Raw genomic sequence first — 14256 nt, forward strand, 5'->3', positions numbered from 1 at the left:
AGTTCTAAAAAATAATTTAAAAAGGCTTCCTGAAATATTAAAAAAAACGAATTTCTTTAGCACACAAAATATTTTTATATTATTGAAGCCAGGAATGAGTTTGCATAAATCACCAGAAACTCTTAATTCTCTTCAATTTTCCCTCCAACCTACTGCATCACTTCACACCTTCAGACTGGCTTTGCATACATCGCTTGGCATAGCCCTGTGACTCAGAAGAAGGAGAAATGAAAGTGAACATAAATCAGTTGATTTCATCTAACCTTCACAAAGCTTCTCTATGGATTGTTCTCCGTCACTAGAAAAGATGAAAAGGCAGCTGTTCCAAGCAGCTCCAGAAAATTTCCCAGGATTCCTGTCCACTACTAAGCAATCTCACCATCCATCAAGGGGCACGTGAGATGAACCAGAATACAGGGTGGGACTGATCATACAGACTGCTTTCAGGAAGCTGAATTCTCTAAAATGAAATGCAAATGAAGCTAGAGGTGGTCCAAGAGGAGCAGCTCTGCCAGCAATCAAGCCAATACAAAGCAAAGACTGGAGGATAAGCACAGCATGCCAAAGGCCCAGATCCAAAGGGAAGCATTTACCTGGGGAATAGCTCCTAACAGACAGACAATTAAGTAGCTGACCACATATCCCCCTTAGAGTCATGTTTCTTTATTCTTTTTCTTTCCAAAGATAAGCTTCAGCAGAAAACCACTTGCTGAAAAAGAAACATCCCATAAAAATCTTTTTTCAGTTACTTCCTCTCTGGAAAGCCTACCACTAGCACCAGTAGCCACATCTTCCCCGGAGAAGAGAAGCTTGGCTCTTTCACTTTTGATGCACATGGTTTTGGAAATAGCAGTACAGGCTGGACAGGACAGCACCACTGTTCCAACAGCAAGAATTCACTGATAGAGTGTCCAAACTCTTTCCTGCAAAGCACAAGTAGGTCTTTATAGCATAGGAAAGAAAGATTTCTCAAACACGTATGAAGGACAGCACCTCTATTGGTTCTGCAACTGGTGGCTGAGTTGCAATAGGATCATTATAACAATGACATACGCAATGAGTTAACATTAATTCACCTAGTATGAAAAAGCCACTTGATCATGACACTATGACACAAGACCCTACCCCATGCATATCCCTTCCTCAAAGGAAAGCACTGCAGAATGCTCCAGCACTGAAATGCACTGCTCAGACTCTGGCTGACTGCATTCAAAAGGCAAAAGATATACATAAATAATTGCATCCTTGCAACAGTAACACGAGAAGGTGAATGCAAGCAGATGCCAGTCTCCTACCTGCTTCTCTTTCTCAAGTTACTGCTCTCCTGCATGTAAGGTAAGCCACAGGTGCTCTGCCCTCTCAATAGCAGATCTGCAGCTGCTTTTATCTGTGAACAAAGGACACATGAGATCAGTTTTAATGGAAGAAACGCAGTACAACACAAGTTAGGAGAGCATGGAGATAGATGCAAACCAGAACCCAAACTGCTCTGTAACCTGTGTGCACCACTGACTCACCTGGCTTGAGAGAACAGGCCCTTTAGTTTGTTCCCTATAATTTGAGCTGTACAGCTTAGCAACATAAAAATAATGGCTTTGCTTTCTCTGTGACAGAAAAAATACACGGAACAGGACTTTCAAGCCTGAAAGAAAATACTGAAGCTCTTTATTTTTTTCCTCCTTCAAAGAAACTAATTTCTGCAGGTAGGTGGAAAAAGGAATCAATTCAAGACAACTCAGAACAGCTCCCTTCCTGCAAAGTTTAAACTCCCTAGCCCCAAATAGCAATCTAACATACACAGTTACAAAAACATTTGTATACCTCAATGTATTTCCAAGGCAGTGTAAAAACAGCATCGAGATATCTTTCAGATCTCTATCTATTAACTTCTAGCACAAGGAAGGCAGAAAGCAGCACATATGATTGTCCAATTAATTTTACTTAAATTGTCTGTACATTCATCCAGTTAACAAAACTCTCAAACTAATCCTTAAGTAGTATTTCTTTACCCAACAGAAACTGCATATTTGTAAACAGCTCAATATATTTGCTATTGACTATAAATAAAAGATTCTCCTTGGTATTAGACGCACATCATTGCACACCTCAGCTTGGTGTGTCATTCCATGGTAAACTGCACCAAGGAACTTATACAGCTGAAAAAGTAACCTAGAAAAAGAAGTTCTTTTTCAAGTGGATCAGTTCCTGTGCCAGATCACAGCATATGGCAAACAAACAGCAACATAACAGGAGGAAAAGGCTGAACTTCAGGTATGTAAACAGACAACCAAAACGAAGATACAAAGGTGTCTAATCAGCAAGTAAGCCACAGCACTAACATACACCTAACCACAGGTTCATTGATATGGTTTGATATCAAACTCTTATTAAGCCAAGTTACAGATTTTAATCACCTCAAAAACAAAGCATTGAAAACCCATGAGTATGCCTGACTCAGCATCCACTAAAATCAGCATTCACTTGCTACCACCTCGAAAAGATCCTAATCCAATGTACATCCAGGACAAGGTTGAAAAGCTTCAGACTACATATCTTCTGTTTTTGCAGATATTACTCACCTCTCTGGACATACATACCTTCCTCTTTTTTTTTCCCCCAGCAGAAAAGCTAAGCACAACCCTATTCTCTGAATGTTGTAATTCAAGGCAGGAAAGGAAACAGAATGTGAATGGTTAACCAATAGAGGCATCTATAGAGCACGTGCCTAGCACCCTGCATGCATCAACCTTAAGGAAAAATGTGGGCTTTTGCAATACAAATAAAGAAGACAACAAAAGTAATCTAATCAGAGTTTAAATCTATCTATAACTAACTAAGCAAACATCAGGGAGATGCTCAAACACAGAATCATTTTCTAACAATTAAGCAAAAACAACAGCAAATATTCCATTTGTAATTAAAAAGAAAAACCAAAACATTTGGTTTTGTTTCAAAGAAACAGTGGGGATTTCTTCATAGTTCATTCAATAGTGACTTCAGTTAACTTCTGCTCTCCTCACTGCCAAAAAGCTTATACAGCCAAAAACATGGCTTTTTCCCAATGACTTCACACTTGAAAAAGAGCATTATTCTTCTCAAAAAGAATGTTTCAATTAAATTTACTCTGTTCTGATACTGTACTGATGAACATTCCCAAAAAGGAAAAAAAATAAAAAAAGAGAGCGGGCAATACAAATGATTAAAAACCAGAAAAATCACCATTAGTGGCCTAAGAAAAACCGAAAACCCAAAACCTTAAAACAAACAAACAAAAAAAAAGAAGTGGTAGGTCTGGTTAGTGGTCTCCAGAAGCCAACCTGCTGATTCAGGGCAATGTCACCAACAGTATCCTTATCTGCAAAGGGTAACAATCAATTGTTTGACAGAAACAAAGGACAGCTCAACAGGAAATCAACTGGTTTGGGACAGATGGCCACTGAATCAAGTTTCACCCCTCCCCTCACCAAAAATAGGCTTAAGAGGCATTTTCTGTTACCAAGCAACAGCGCAAAGGAAGGCATAAATCTTCTCCTACTCGTTATTTCCCTCCTCCCTGATACACACACATTTCAGCCCGCTAGGGCGCTTCGTTTGTGCCTTGAGTTATTTTTCAAAGGAGAGACACGGTGCACGAGGGTGTATTCTGCTCAGGGGCAATGCACGAGGCCAGCGGGCCTGGGCATAAGCAGGAGGGCAGCCTCCAGGCTCCAGGGCAGGATTAAGGCCCAACCTGGGCTGGGCCTTACCAGACACCTGAGAAAGGGCTCCTCTGAGGAGCACGATTCCTGACTGCTGTTTTATGCAGAACTAGCAGGACTCTGATCACACCCTGACCAATCCTGAGCTTTTTTGAAAAGTAAACCTTTGTGTCTGCTTTAATCTATGAAAATCCTAAAATTTAATCCCTGCAAATGGGCCACAGTATCACCTGTGCAGTGTATAGAAGGGCACACCTGCAAACAATCCAACCGCTCTGAGCATTCACAGTGCACCAACCACCCTAGGTCAGATCAAGCAACCTGGGGTACTGGAAAATCAGCACAATCTCCCTCCCAGGAGCAGAGAGTCCCAGTGTCTGTAGAGAGAACAGAGCACAAGGAGGGGGATGGTGAGCTGGGTAACGAATAGTGACTCTGAAATTCATATTGGGAGCCAAGAATAAACCGGTGTGTGTGACCTCGTCTCATACAAATGGGTGATGGACAGGCTGGGCTCAAAGGAGATGTAGTTAAATATAATCCTACTAAGAATAATCTGCAATTAAAACAATAAGGTTTACAATTAAAACCCTTGCAGAAATTAAACAGGAAAGAAAAAGACTCACTTCAGCAACAAACTGGGTTAACTAACCATCCTATAAAAGCTAGAGCCTGGATTACTGCACTCAGACATGTACTCAGACTACTAAAACAAATAAATAAATAAATGAAAACGAGCATTTCTCTGGGGGAGGGGAGCGTTACTCTGCGGCCTGCAAGGGCTGCATTTGCTCCTCAGTGATCCAGAGCCCTTCTGCCAGATGCAGCCTGGCCCCCTATCCCTCTGTATTTTATATAACCATTTAACAACGATGCAGATAATGAGCAGCAACACTGCCATGGGTAAACAGAGCCTGCTTCGCTGACAAAGGGCCTTGGACTTTAGAGTCCATTTTGCTGCAAAACAGCCTCGGTGGGGATAGCATGCCGGCTCTCCACACACAGCAACCTGACCTCGCAGAGAAACCAGAGACCAAGGCATTTTAACTCAAATTACAACTAAGCTAATTCAAATTAAACAGATGGTTTGAACACAAAAGCCAAATTAATAACTGTTTGGGCGTATGCCAGGAACAGAATTTGTGGTCTAATATGTCCACAGCTTCATGACAGCAGCATGATGCACAGTGACCCAAGGTCAAAACAGGAGAGTGGAATTAAGGACCCTTAGGCTTGGTCACAGAAAATCATAACACGCCATCATTACTGTCATACAACACTTTAAAAACCTCCTAGTTATCACCACCATCGTCTATACCTCTGTTGCTGACTCAGTAAAATGAAAAGGGCTGTACGTCTTCTGCCAGTGGCAGAATCTGGAAGCAAAACTCCTCCTCTGAGGACCCCAGTCCACATCATACAATCACCCAGAGCATTCAAATGAAAGCAAAATGCCATTTTCTTAAATTCATAGCCAGAATCAACATCTTTTCAGCTGATTTCCCTTGCCTCATTACTGACTACTAAGAGTCTTATAGATGAAATCTCCTTTTTTATGAAGCTATTCTCTCTCGTCAAGCAGGCAATTAAGTTACTCTAGCATTACTCAAACGGATATGAGAATCTATTTCTAACGTGTTCAGAATTTGGCTAAGACAAAAAACTATATGTGTGACAAAGATAAGACAAAAAAACTTTATGTGTGTTAGCAATTTGTCTGTAGCACATTACATGAATTATGGACTGTAACAGCTTTGTTTCTTCTAAACATCAGTATAAGCGCTTTGAAATACGCTCTTGCAACAGAAGTCTCTTTATAAGCTACTACACAATCCATCATATTGACAACCCCTATGCCATAGCTTTACATAAATATTTACCATAGTTTTATAAGTTTTCCTCTTCCACTCACAAATGTATATTTTTAACACAGCACTACCATGATAAGAAAGACATTATCACCTCAGAGGGGAAAAAAAGATGGGTTTCTTCCCTGCTCAACTGCACCATCAGGCTTTTCTTCAGAGACCAAAGAAACTTCAGATTCCTTGGCCAAAGTGAAATCCCCTGATAATTTTCAACACACATTTTTCTAATGAGAAATTTATCAGTTCCCCTCAGCACAAACTGCATTTTGGAACACAGAGGACCAAGTTGTTCTAATGAACACATCCTGAGGCCAGCCTCCTCCCAAGCATTAGCCTAGAATACACTCAATCTCTCTCTTTTGGGAGGAAGGATAGGTTATGTATCTTAACAGCTCTGCTCTGGCCCTTGTAACTTGCAGGTCAACTTCTTCCTGAAACTGTGTATCTTGAAAAACATCTCATATCTGACTACCAATTTCTAGTCCTCCTCTTTTTTCCCTTGCTGGCATTTTTTGATGTTTGTTTTTGTTGTTGTTGCTGTTGCTTTTGTTTCTTTGTTTTGTTCTTATTTTGGTTTTTAATGAAAACTCAGCTTCCCACTGTTTATTAAGATAATCATTTGGAGCTGGAGCAGTTTCCACTCCTCTTTTCACAATCGGAACTAAGAAGTACAAATCCCTTCTTCCCACACTTGGCTGCTGGAATATGTTCAGACAGACTGAAACTTCAACCCATATTCTGAATCATCACACAGACATCATTACGTCCTGAAAAATGAAACATATGGGCACACATACAACTCAGTTATTGGAAATGTGCACAAGGGGAAGTAACAGAGAACAGAATTTCTGAAACCTCACCAATTACCAAAATAGTAGAAGTGATCGGCCGAAATAAAATAAGCAAATCTCTCCTCCTTATGAATGCTTTATTTTAGTCCAGAAAAGGACATGTTACTGGGCTTATCTGTAGTTTCCTTGAAGTAGAATGTTAGATTGTGAACATTAACTTAAAAAGACTGATTTTAGTCAGTGCATCAAAGTCAATCCAGCAGGAATCATTATTATCATCTGATGCTTATTCTTCCACCCAATACAAGCTCAACAGCCTCTAACAGAGTACCGAAGCTTACACACCGCAGCCTTCTACTGACATATGACACCTCAATCACCAGCACATTTCTGGGTTTCCATGAAACAATACAACTGAACCTGCAGACAGCTGTTAGTAGTAACTCAAAATACCTCTCCACTGATGTATACACCCACCTGGACGCCTACCTGTGCAACCTGGTCTATAGGGAGCTGCTTTGGCAGGGAGGTTTGACTCAATGATCTCTAGAGGTCCCTTCTAACCCCTACAATTCTGTGATTCTGCGATCCTTATAACATACCGAAAGCAACTGAGCACAGGGCAGAAAAACAGCCAGAAAGATGGCAAGCAGAAAGCTGGTTACCAAAACAGTTTGTGCTGCTGACAGCCTGTTCTTCAAGTACCTTTCCAAAGGCATGAGACCAGAGAAATTGTTTCAGAAGTTGCACCTAACCAACTGGTAACACTGGCTAGCTCTGTGAGGCTTTTTTGTGCTTTCTTACTTTACAAGAAACAGAATAATTTAGGTTAGAAGGGACCTCTGAAGGTCATGCAGACCAACATCACACAGAAAGCTTGGCCACATTGGAAATGCTGTGAAAACAAAACAGTGCTTTGATGTCTTCTGGTTTGTAGCTGATCTGCATCAAACAGTTTTGACTTCTTAACCTGACAAATTTAGATGTAAAGGCTCTCAGTTATTCTCAGGGGGACCAGAACTGAAGTTCTGTTTCTTAAAAATAAAATTTCAGAGGCTTAAAAATACATCTTTCCCTCACGTTAAAAAAAAAAGGAAAAAAAAAAGAAAGAAAAAGAGGCGATGTTTCATTATTTATGTTTAATCTGTTTCCCAATACAGTTACTGCAATTTGGATAAACTACTAATGAACTACAAAGCAAAGATCCAGTCATATGTCAAGGTTACACACCAAGGTTCATCCTGTACTTGTTTATGTATTGAATCAGAGTAGAGAACACAAGCCTCAAGATATCAGTATCATCAGCCATCACAAGTATCAGAAACTATGCAGCATCTGCTGCATTCCTCTTTTTCAACTGTAAGCCTCTGAACTGTGTGTTACTGCATCCCAAGGTGAGCCCATTTTCACAGGGCAGTTCAATTAAAACACATCCGGAAGAACACTGCCTTCCACTGAATGCAAGTCTCAGATCCAGCTCTCATTTATTACATTGCATCATTTACTCATTTATTACATCATCCTCCGAACAGAGCGATAGAAAACAAACCTTATTTTCCCCTTCAAACATCAAAGTAACAACGTTAGGATGAATTTTCAGCTGTCCTGCACTCATGGATTACGCAGATTGGCTTTTTTTTTCTTCAAGAGGAACTCTGGCAACACAAACATGGAACTTCAGAAGTTCAACTCAGCAGTTAACCTGTCCAGTCTCAGTGCATGATCACAAATGGATTTACTACAGCAATGGCAAATGGAGATTCTGCAAACCTTTGCCACAATGTATAGGAGAGTGCTTTACCCCTGTCACAAGCACAGCCTTATTTCTACACCAAATCCACATGAACAGTACAATCACCTCAAAATCAGGCCTGACAGGAAGCCAGCTGAGCCATGTAGGAGAACGGAGCAGCTACGTGCACTGCCAGCAGGCACAAGGTACTGCGAGGAAACAAACGTGTCACACGTGTAGACAGCAAGCAAACATTGGTCAACATGAGAGCTGAGTGCAGCCAGAAGAATGCTCCCTCCCTGACGCAAGGTCACATTTGCTTTTGAAAATTGAAGCCTGTTTGGTGATGGTTTTTATTTAAGTATTTCTGAGGCATACAACTTTGAATATTTCTCAAGGCACTTCTATTACACATTATGAATTCCTGGCCTCGTCACACAGCGAACACAACTGTGAACACACTCAGCGTTCATACCAGCATAAGCCATCTTAACCAAGCAATCAATGAACAAAGAAAATGAGTACTGTGACCCATTAAGACATCAAGCCATTATGACACTGGGTCCCTATGTAGTAAGTAATAAATTAATGCTACAAAACAAAACAAAAAAATCTGTGCATTTAGATGCCCTGCTGTTTCATTTTGAAAGACTCCACAACAAAAGCTTCCAACAGCTAACATGTTTTAATCTTGATGCCTTTGAAATCCAGGTTACCTCCCACATCTGCTAAAATCACGACTGCAGACCTAGAGGGAGATGGGGAAAAAAAAAACAATCTGGCAGCAAAGCTGTCGTCCCTCTCCTTAAGAGGTTTGGAAACAGACAGCTGAGTCTCCTAAACAAAACTGGCAAAAAGCTAACTTCCAAGACCTGCTGAAACCGCAGCAGCTAGGACTATGAGAACATGTTTATTCTTCACATTCAACCTGTTATTCTGCTTCCAAATACTTGATCAGTACTTCTACATGCATCCAAGAGGACTTCAATGCCTGGAACAGAGGCCTTTGCCCTCTCCCTTTAGGTTTTCTTTAAAATTGCACCTCTGTGAGCCGGTACTCATTGCCCACCTAACACATCCAATTTCTCAATTGTTTCTAAGAGCAGAATTTTCCCTTAAAAAGATTAAGATAAGAAGAGCAATGGCAACTTTTGAACAGCCTATGAATAAATTTTTGAAAGCTTTTTTGGCAGCACTAGGAAACCCTCACATTCTTAAGTGTCACATACATCGTAGTTGTCCCTGGCAGGAAGCTGATGATCTTTTCTTAACGCAGGGAAGGGCATGGTAGTGGTAGAAAAATCAAGACTCAGTTCACAGTATTCAAAGGAATCACGCGGTTGCAGAATTTGATTCTATGCAAGTGGTGGTTTCATAATGGAAACTACAAGATGAAGTTTCCATTACAAAACAGCTATTTTCAACATGTACTGAAAGCATGAGAAGACTTATGCCATGCAAGGCCCTAAAGAACAGAGAATTTGGAGGGCTTGCTGGCAAGCCACAGGGAGATTAAGTGAGCAGGAACAGATGCAGGCAAAGCAGATGGCACAATCTCCTAAATAGCAAGGCTGAGATGCAGCTGCACACCAAAGAAACAGTAAGCAGGGAACCAGAAGTGGCAAAGTATATAGCAACAGCAGAAAGCCACTGCACTCAGGACAGTTTATGGAGATCAGCAGATCAGCAACCAACAGCCAGCAAGACAAGGTTTTGCTGCATTTGCTCCTCATCCTGAGACACCAGTTACATTAAGAGGCAACAATAATGCTTTTCACAATCTGAATACGATTTCACCAGTGACTCCAGTGTAGACGCCCAAATTCTTCAAGGCATAGGAACCAGTTGTACTATGCTACTGAGCTCTCATGTATCTAACTAACATTAACAACTTCACACTGTATGTTCCAGGGAAGCCCTATTACTTTTGGCAAGATGCACAGATGAGTCTTCATTTTAAAAGTTAAGTTACATTCAATAACTTTCTTCACTTGCCCCTGAGCGCTCTGCTCAGATCACACCAACCATCTCAAAAAGAGCTACTGCAGATCAATCACAAGCTGTGGTGGAGATGGAGAACTGGGACATCTATGCACAGCATTTTATAAAACCAGTCGCTCCAGTGCTGTTCATGGAACCACTCTGACAGATGTCTGGTAATCTCTTAAGTAACAGTACCTTAAGCCTGCCCACGCTGTTTTGCTGTTCATAGCACCATCAATTTGAAAAACTACTTCAGAATAACATCTCTGAAATCTTACCTGAGGAATATTAAATGCAGGTTTCCATTACAGATCTTGTCATACTGACTAAGGCGGTTCCCTAACTATCCTACTGTTTTGGTGATTCTACATCACAACATATAGTTCTTAAAGTCTGCTCTATTTTATCAACATTTTATTAGTTACTGTACTATAATTACAATTAAATACATATATACATTGATTAAGTGCAAATTAACCAAAGCACTTGACAAATCTGCTGTAAGGTCTTCAGACAGTGTGTGTTTAGGTGGTTTTATTTTTTTATTAAACCGCTCGAGTGCTACAGAATTTAAAATGTCAGCTCAGTGGGAATTACATTACACATATTTCAATTAAAATACATGTCTGTGCAATTCTCAATGGCCTCACATCCCAGAAGGATTCCACAGAAACTGGACATTCACAGCATGACCAAATAAGACAGCACAAACCAGCTGACACAGCTTCAGAAGTCACCCAAAGCAAAAATAATTACGTTTTAGAGTCTTTTCTATTAAGTACTCCACACTTGTACTTCAGACTCCCAAGCCAACCAAAGCAGCATACAAAACATGGCTGCTGCCACCATGAATAAACACTACTCCATATTCTGTCATCCGCAGGTTTCTCCAACAGACATTCTTGCAGGGTTGTTTTTTTGTTGTTGTCTTTTTTGCTTCTTTTTCAGCTTGTTTGTTTGGGAATTTTAGAACCATTTATTATTCTATTAAAATAATAAGTGCCTAATATTGCTAGATAAATCATCACTATAAACACCTTCACAGCAGAACTCTTTATTTTTAGGTAGCTTTCACTAACTATTTGCTAGTCCAAATTCATTACCATGAGCTTTATAAACCATGCTCAGAGTTCATTTTCCTTCATATAACAAGGAGAGAATTGGTATTTTCAGAGTTCTCAGTGAGGATGTGTTTGCAATATACAAGACAAAAATCAGCACATTAATGCACACAGAGTGCATTAAATGAACAACATGAAACAACATGAGGTCAGGTTGGGAATTTAAAGAAGCAAAACCAACTGTATTAGGCAAAAGGGACATCATGACAAGACAGGATTTGAGGAAAGTCAATGATACATACTAACAAACAAACGACAAACCACCACCATGCCAATTAAAGGTTAAAAATTCAGTGTTGTTTTATGATTACCACTGTATTACATCGCAGAATATCAAAGATATCTTCATCAGTTGTTGTTTCTAATGAAGTCTAGTTCACAGGACTAATTCCCTAGAAGACATCATTGTCAAAATGTCAAGGCTTATTACTCTTTCATTTGTCAGCCTTCTCAACAGCCTTCACAACTCTGTCTTAGAAGCAAAGGAAAACACGCCTTCTGCATTATGCACGAGAAGCCATCACGCACGAACTGGCAAAATGCAAACAACTTGAAGGAGCTATACGACAGAGTTCTAAAGCCAAAAATTGCAAGTGCTTTCTACACTAACCATTTCACCACTCATCTTACACAGGACACTTTAATATCATGTCCAAGCTCCAGGTTTTGTTAATTACATCCTACCTACCTAACTGCCCCCTGTAGTTTCAATTAGACATGGTACTCTTCTTCACTTCCCCTCTTGACCATTGTGCCCCGTTGCTAAGCACTAGTTAACAGTTGCCACATTCACCCAAAGTTGGCTGCACTTCAGTGGTCATTCAAAGAATTAAATACAAAACATATGGTACAGAACCACACAAGACATAAAAGCACTTTCAAAAAGCACTCAAATATGAAAGAAACGGCGGGATACACTCCTCAAAGGAAAATACTTACAGTTCTACATCCCTTAATTTTTCATAAAAACATAGAAAATTATAAACGCATCAAATAATCTTTAAGATGTCATTAATAAGGTCTCCCAGAAAATACTTTTGACGCTATGCTGAGTCAAGCTTTTCACTGAACAAACAGCCCAGCATTGGTAACGTGTTAGGCTTTGCAGTACAGAGGGTTTTTTTTTTCAGATTTCCCCTCAAAACCACTTCATTCCCTATTTCCTACAGCAATTAATTAGTCTCCAGTTTTCCTCTGTCCTTGTAGTTATGAAATACCTGACATATGACTCACTGAACTGTCAAATATCAATGCCAATAGGGATGCTTTAGAGAAAACCTTGAACCAAGTCTGTTTTGTTTGATTCTAAGCTAAGCTTTCACAGTGTGATGCCTGCAAGAGATCTTGCCAAGTGTCATGTATTGAACTGACATACTAAAAACTCTGTATTCAGGTTTCCCACTCCCTTTAATCTCACATCCTGAGCTCCCAGCCTGCCTTTCCAGAACATCACTGCTACTTGTTGTTACGTACCCCCATCCAAACGCAACTAACAGAAAGTACTGGCATGTACACACTGTGCTTTCACATCTAAACTTCTTTTGTTAAAAATCTCAGTAAAGTTTCGTTTTACACAGACACCCTCGTTCTCTCTCCTTTGGAGGAACCGGAGGGAAAAACCAGACCCTATGAAGCATCAGCGTTTAACAGCACGGAGAGCTCGCAGCTTCGCTCCCGATGTCACACACAGAGCTAAGTCCCGAACTGAAGCAGGCACCGACTGGCTTCCCTCGCATCCGCACAAATGTCTCAGAGGAAAACCTATGCTTCGTTCATTCCCAAGACGTCAAGAAATAACAGCCCACTTTATCCCCCCAACAGCCGTTTATTGGGATCTTTAACTGAGCCCTTTGTAACGAAGTACTGACGGCACACGGAGAGCCTCAAGTATCACTTCAGGACCAAAAACGTCACTGCGTGGCCAAGCCACAAGCGCCAAAGGAAGCCAAACGCGGGCATACTTACAGCGTCACATCTTCGGGGCGATTAAAGCAGAAATCCCACTCAGAAGAAGGAGCGGGGAGCACGTACTTCGCTCGGTATGTCAGAAGCGTTCCGCACCGCACACGCACTCGCCCATCGGTGGCTCTGGAAGGGCGGAACGCGCGCAGACCTCCGCGGACGCGGGGCCTGAGCAGACGGCTCCGAGAAAGTTTCCACCTTTCAGAGACTCGCGAAAGGAGCCGGGGAGCGTACGGAACGGCAAAGCCTCACGGCTTTCCAGACGCTTCCGAGGGCGGGAGGCGCAGCTCATAAATCTGTCAGCCACTTTCGAGCGGCGACGTCCACTGAAACCGTTTGGTTGGGTTTCTGTGCCCCCTTCAGCGCTCAGCTCAGGACCGCCGCCGCAGCTCCGCCGTGCGGTGCGGCACTGCCCTGCCCGGCCCTGCCCGGCCCTGCCCTGCCCTCCGCAGCGCCCCGCGGCGGGGGGAGCCCCCTGCCGGCTGCAGCCCGCGAGCCCTCTACCGGAGCCACCTGCACCCCCAGCCCACCCCGCCCACCTCCGCACGGTGATCCCAGCGCGGCTCTCCCACCGACGCTGCTCGCTGCTCGCCGCTCGCCGCCCCCCCCCACGGCCCGGTAACAAAGGGCCCGGAGCCGGTGACAGCAGCCAAGCGGCGAGCGGCGCCGAGCTCCGCACCGCTACCTTTGTGCCCTCTCCGGGAAGCGGCGAGAAGGCGAAGGGAGCCCCGAACCGCTGCCTTACCTCACCGGGCAAGGAGAGCAGGAGTTGAGCGCCTTCCTTACACCCTTCCCTCACTTTTTTTTTTTTTTCCTCTATTTTTTTTTTCGCCGCAGCCCCTCTGCTGCCGCCGCCGCCGCCGCCGTCTCCCAGCACGTCTCGGTCTCTCTCGCCCCCTCCGCCGGGAGGAGAGGAGAGGAGGGGAAGGGAAGGGAAAGGAGGGAGGAGAAGGGGGCGGTCCCGCAGGTGCCGCCCCTCCTGCGCCGCTCTGACAGCGGGGACCGGGGGCCGGCGGAGGCTGAGGGCTGTGTGTGTGCTCAGTGCGGAGCAGAGGAGCTGAGGGGAGGCCTGATGGCGGCTGCAGCTCTCCCAGGGAGCGG

At 42.7% G+C, this 14256-nt stretch overlaps 1 protein-coding gene across 4 annotated transcripts in view; it reads right to left on the reverse strand.

The window, feature by feature from the left end:
* GREB1L (GREB1 like retinoic acid receptor coactivator) overlaps positions 1-13966 on the reverse strand; it is a 120140-nt gene extending 106174 nt beyond the window's left edge. For 3 of the 4 annotated variants that reach the window (XM_065752578.1, XM_065752579.1, XM_065752576.1), the window contains exons 1-2: positions 13901-13966; positions 1296-1387 (exon numbers count right to left, since the gene is read on the reverse strand). The gene's annotated coding sequence lies outside the window, so the exon portion shown is untranslated. The remainder of the gene's footprint in view (positions 1-1295; positions 1388-13900) is intronic. The other variant, XM_065752577.1, reaches the window with a different exon arrangement.
* Positions 13967-14256: the final 290 nt, after the last annotated feature.

Source organism: Cyrtonyx montezumae, unplaced genomic scaffold (genome assembly GCF_038088225.1).
Source record: "Cyrtonyx montezumae isolate F1298 unplaced genomic scaffold, pur_monq_1.0 scaffold_8, whole genome shotgun sequence".
Taxonomy (NCBI): Eukaryota; Metazoa; Chordata; class Aves; order Galliformes; family Odontophoridae; genus Cyrtonyx; species Cyrtonyx montezumae.